This window comes from Cervus elaphus, chromosome 20, assembly GCF_910594005.1.
Source record: "Cervus elaphus chromosome 20, mCerEla1.1, whole genome shotgun sequence".
Classification (NCBI taxonomy): domain Eukaryota; kingdom Metazoa; phylum Chordata; class Mammalia; order Artiodactyla; family Cervidae; genus Cervus; species Cervus elaphus.
The window spans coordinates 45553820-45559689 of record NC_057834.1 but is presented as its reverse complement, the minus strand read 5'-3'; the positions used below and the strand labels follow the sequence as shown (position 1 = coordinate 45559689).

Genomic DNA, 5870 nt, shown 5'->3' with positions numbered 1-5870 from the left:
CATCATCTAAGTTCTCAAGGAGCAAGAGCTGAGCAAGAAGGACCAGGAGAGTAACTTAGTCCACAGTGAACTTGTGCACCTGCCGAGGAGATGCACATGACAGATCCAGTTGGCTTATACTGCTAGGAGCACCAATTCCAGGAGGAGGAGGATGAGACCCTGAGGCTCTGCCCTAGACTCCCAGCCTGAAACGTGGAAGCACCCACACGTGGATGTCCTCCAAGTAAGTGTGCAATAAGGTGGATAAATGGTGTTTGGAGAAAATTAGAGATCTTCATTCTTATCAGGGGCCAGGATAATGGGACTCATTTCTGAAGTAGAGATGGTAATGATATTCTTCTGCAGTTACAATTTTGAGGCTTTACACACATCATCTCTTAGCTATATGTTGAATGCTTAATTTGCAGACAAGAAAGAGTATGTATACTGTTCCAGTGTATAAATTTGTTAAAAATGCAAATTCATCTAAACTGGCAATCGTTGCTTGGGGCTAAGAGTTGAGGGCATGATGCACTGCAAAGGGGAACAAGGAAAGTTGTGGCCAATGGAAACACCCTCCATCTTGATTCTGGCTGTGGTTTCCATATTGTATACATTTATCAAAATGCATTTAGTTGTATATTTTTAAACGGCGCAGTCAAGAGGACTCATATAAAAATCTACCACATTTCTCCATACCAGCAGTATTAGGAAATGAAATTCAGTAAAACATAATAGAGAGAAACATCCATGATCATTTAATGCTTAAGAATACAGATACTGACGACTCCTGAAAACTATTGCTCAGAGAAATTAAAGAAGACCTAAATAAACAGAAATATACATTATATTCATAGATTGGAAGACAATATTTTTAGAATGTTAAATCCTTGTTCTTCTGAATAGTATTGCAGCTGGCATTTGGGGGGAGGTATAGTTTTGCAGGCAAATTATAACATGTAAGTGGAAATCAAAGTATGTCAATTAGCCAAGATGCAGAGTTAAGTTTGAGGATTTACTCTACTAGATTTCAAAACAAGTTAGCCAGGAAGGAGAATTAAGTTGGAGGATTTACTCTACTAGATTTCAAAACTCAGGTTAAAACTACAGTAAGTAAGAGACTATACTGGTGTAAGTAAACAGAACACAAATGAATGAAAGAGGAAAGAGTAGAAAAGTTACCCACACCCATATTCGGTTTTTTAATAAAGTCATCAGTATGCATCACGGGGTAATGATAGACTTTTCTGAAAAATATCTGTTGTGAAAAACAGTATCAAGTGAGAAATTATTAATACATTGGGGAAGTTTTCGGTAGAAATGCAGTATAGGGGAAGGAAACAGCTAGTTGGAAGAATCTGACACAAGAGTGAACTGGAAAATGTGGGCTGGGGTTTCGGAGTAGAAGGGACGCTACCCGGGTGTGGCTCCAGCACTTACAGCAAGGGGGTCTTGGCCCGTTAGAGACCCTCTCTGTGCCTCAGTTTCTTGAACTGCAAAGCATCAGAGAGTTATGTTTTTGGCACCAGTCAATTTTGAACAGTAGAAGCACCATAAATGAAATAATCATCCCCTCGGATCATGAGGGAGGTCAATGAAATCAGTGGGTAAAACTAAGTGCACACCTGAGTACCTTTAACAAATAGGTTCCAGGTCCCGCCTCAACTCACTGAACCACAGTTGCTTCAGGAGAGGACTGTGCACTTGTCTGGGTGCTAGCTCAGATTAGTGATTCTTACAATGATAAGCTTGGGGACAGAACACAGTGATCTGTATAACTTTTACCCAAACACAGAAGTAGGACAGAGCAGAAGCACAGGGGTGTTTCCAATCCAGTGACTAAAGCAGAGGACTGTTGAAAGACTCTAGAGTTGAAGGACTAGGCCCATCTGACCCCATTTTACTCTTGTCCAGTTTACAGCAGAGACACAAGTCCTTGGGGACACATGCCTGTGGCAGCTGACCATCCACCTTGAGGAAAGTGAGAGGCCGAATTTTTAATTCAGTCTGGTTTTGAGTGAAAGGTAAATTCACCCTTGTTTGCTCATTGATGGGACCAATCTTCTCCAAGCTGCCACTTTCTAAAAAATAAATTGCATTGCTATAAATGTACTCTTCAACAAAGATGTTTGTTAGCAAATTTTATGAATACCCAAGCCACCTAACAAGAAGCCAAAAAGTTAGCAAGAGCGTTCAATTTCAGGAGAGTTCAGCCCGATAGAGCACAGTCACTGACAGAAAAGATTCTTGAGTTGAAGGGAAATGATCCCTTTCTGTCCTGGGACATCCTGCTAACTTCAGTGGGCTGGGAAAGCAGCTGCCCATTCTAACAGACGGGATTCTCAGGTGGCGCTAGTGATAAAGAACCCACCTGCTAATGTAGGACACGGAAAAGACATGGTTTTTTGTTTTTCTTTTTATTGTCAAATCAAAGGCAAGTTTAAATTTAATGACTTTGGTATTAACTATACACATGCTAGTAAGTGCTAGGACGTAAAATCTTCTGATTCAGTTGTGACTCCAGACAGGATCCAGAGAGGAGTTCTAAAAATCTCTTCTCTGAGTTTTATGGAGACTTTCTTTACCCTCTTGTGTTAGCCTCTTAAGGCACTGCATCAGCCTTAAAAGGGCAATGGAAAGGGTGAATAGACACGGTTTTGATCCCTGGTCAGGAAGATTCCCTGGAGGAAGAAATGGCAAGCCACTCCAGTGTTCTTGCCTGGGAAATTCCATGAGCAGAGGAGGCTGGAGGGCTACAGTCCATGGGATCACAAAGAGTCGGACACGGCCGAAGCAACTTAGCACACACACAATCTGACAGACGGGCTGCTCTTGCCTCCAGATGGTGTCTGGTGTCCTGAAACATGTCAGCGCTCAGGGAGCCTTTAGAAGGGCCCAGCCATCACTTCTGCTGTTGCTCAGTGCATAGAAATGGTTCAGTTGACAAAAGGTAGGGCTCTAGGAATAAAGTCAGGTCACAGAGAAAAAGAGGAGTATGAAATGGGACAAAGGAAGGATAAAAACAATAGAATTCTCCTACCTACAAAATACAAAGCAATAGCTTACTTGCCTTGATAAAATGTTTTTTTTTCTTTATTTTAACTTTGGTTGAATAAATTTTTTAATGTACTTCTTCTACAATGATGTTACCTTGAATGATTACGATAAAGGAAAGTATCATAATATGTGTGAAATGCCTGGCACGGTATCAGTCAATGAACTGTACCGGTTATGCACTTCTGTTAGGGTGGCAAAATTCATCCCAGTTTGACCTCAAGTCAGATACCCTCTGTGAGCTTTTTTGGTTTCATCCTATTTATAATGAAGAAATTTGACACATTTTTCTTTCCCCCACAGAATGTCAGGCCCCACAGCAGCCGGAAAGTAGATTCCCTTAAAGCCTTGGCTGAACCTCACACAGCAATTATCCCTAAACATTGTAGTTGGAGGATTGTTTGGGGGTGTGGGGAAGATAAGCTTTCATAAATAGTTGTTCCAGGTTTGTATCTTTTACCTTAACACGAACAAATGCTCAGTGGCCTGTTGTCACACACATTTCACCCTCCATCCAGGTTATACCAACAGCTAAACTGAAGAGACGGATGCTATAGGGGTTCCCCAAGTCTCAGACTCACAAGACCCAGGTCGGAAGAGATGCTAGGGGAATGAGCAGTTGGTTCAGACCATCACTGTCCCAGGGCTGCCTGTCTCTCTTTCCTCAAACTCAGCTTCTATGTCACTGAACACAATGCTTATGTTCACTTTGGATCATCATGATCCCTGACCTATGACCTTGAACTCAACCATGGTCTGTATCTGGAATACAACCACAGGTCAATGGCAGGAGGAAAACTCAAAGAGATGGTCAAAGTGTGTGCCACAAACACTGCTCTGGAGCCCTGGTCTGTTCAATATGTGGGTGAACTGAATGAACACAGAACGATAGCACGAGGCTGTCAGATCTTCCTAAACAGACAGGCACCACCATGTATTCAGTGGCTCAGGGGTAAAGAATCAGCCGGCAATGGAGGAGACACAGGAGATGCAGGATCGATCCTCTGCCAGGAAGATCCCCTGGAAGAGGGCAGGGCAACCCACTCCAGGATTCTTGCAAGGAGAATCCCCATAGAGAGAGGAGCCTGACGGGCTAGTGTCCTGGGATCGCAAAGAGTCAGACAAGAATGAAGTGATGGCACAAGCACACCACGTTTTCTAGGATATACACATAGACTCTTCTAGTCACTTTGACAGCTGGGAAAGAGCTCTTGTGAGGCTACAGTGACATACATAAGTGAAAGTATGAAATGCAGTGTTTAGTAATATTAAAAAAAACACAAATAGAACAACCCAGACCCAGAGGAAGAATTTAGAAAGTAGGGATATCAGACTTAAGTTTATTCTGAAGACAACATGCTGCCCAGCAAAGAGAAGAAAATGACATAACAACAGGATGCAGCAAAAGCACTGAGATGGGACAGAAAATATATTTAAAAATTATTTATTCACTTAGTATTGTACTTTGATTTGTATCCTACAGTTTTTAGGACACAGACTAAACTGGAGAAGACCCAGAGAAGAAGTTCATCACAGTCCACAAGTTTCATGTCCTTCACTTGTGGAAAAGCCTTAAGATCGGTTTAGAGAGAAGATGAGGTGATACGGTTTGTCCAGTAGTCATGTATGCACGTGAGAGTTGGACTATAAAGAAAGCGAGTGGTGAAGAATTGATGCTTTTGAAATGCGGTGTTGGAGAAGATTCTTGAGAGCCCCTTGGACTCCATGGAGATCAAACCAGTCCATCCTAAAGGAAATCAATCATGAATATTCACTAGAAGGACTGATGGCAGAGGCTGAAACTCCAATACTTTGGCCACCTGATGCAAAGAACTGACTCACTGGAAAAGACCCTGATGCTGGGAAAGATTGAAAGTGGGAGAAGAAGGGGACGACAGAGGATGAGATGGTTGGATGGCATCACCGACTCAGTGGATGTGAATTTGAGTGAACTCCAGGAGTTGGTGATGGACAGGGAGGCCTGGTGTGCTGCAGTCCATGGGGTTACAAAGAGTCGGACAAGATTGAGTGACTGAAATGAACTGAACTGAACTTTATGACAGCCCGACAGAAATTAAGACCTGCTGGCAAAGTATTTTTACCATGAATATTTTTATACACAGATGAATGAACAATGGGAACTCAGCTGAGATAGTTTTTGGAAGGAGATAGGTCAGTGGTATCGGAACGTATGTAGACAACCCAAGAGTGGCTGCTGAGGGACTGGGTGCTATCAGTGGTGATGTCCACAAACGGTCATGGCCTAGGCACCTGGAAGGCAGGGGCCCCCAAGATTCCATGAACCCCTCCCCCTTCTAGTTCTGTTATGGCAACTCCAGATGGTTGCCTAGCATGCTGGGTCCCTCTACTTCACTCCTGTCTTAGTCTGAGCCCCACACAGCACCTGTGGCTCTGAGCTCTGGCATCTTCAACTTCTCTTTGTGGTTGAGAAACCTCTAGTTGTTCCCAACAGTAAGTCAGGAATTCCGTTTTTGTCATCCCTCAGTGCTGATTAAACCAATGTGATTTTGCTTATTTGAATCCCCCATATATTGGGTATCTCCTCCCCACCCCTGGCTTCTACCTCTTCTACCACATGTCACCATGGCAGTATGTCTTCCCTCTTTATCGGATCTGAGGGCAGAACGTACCCTCATGGAAATCAACCAGGAGCTTCAGTTGCAGCTAGAAAAGTACAAGCAGGACTTCAGAGACCTCACAGAGAAATTCCTCGTATCCCAAGCTACTGCTTACTCCCTGGCCAATCATCTGCAGAAATACAGTAAGTCCTCGGGGTCATGGTCACCAAAGCAATGAATGATCACTGTCTTCCCTCT

General features: G+C 43.2%; 1 non-coding gene across 1 annotated transcript; it reads right to left on the bottom strand.

Annotated features, from left to right (window-relative positions):
• Positions 1 to 2489: 2489 nt before the first annotated feature.
• On the bottom strand, positions 2490 to 2612 carry LOC122678597. Its single transcript, XR_006336249.1, has one exon. It is a non-coding gene; the product is annotated as a small nucleolar RNA SNORA26 (small nucleolar RNA).
• Between the last annotated feature and the right edge of the window lie 3258 nt (positions 2613 to 5870).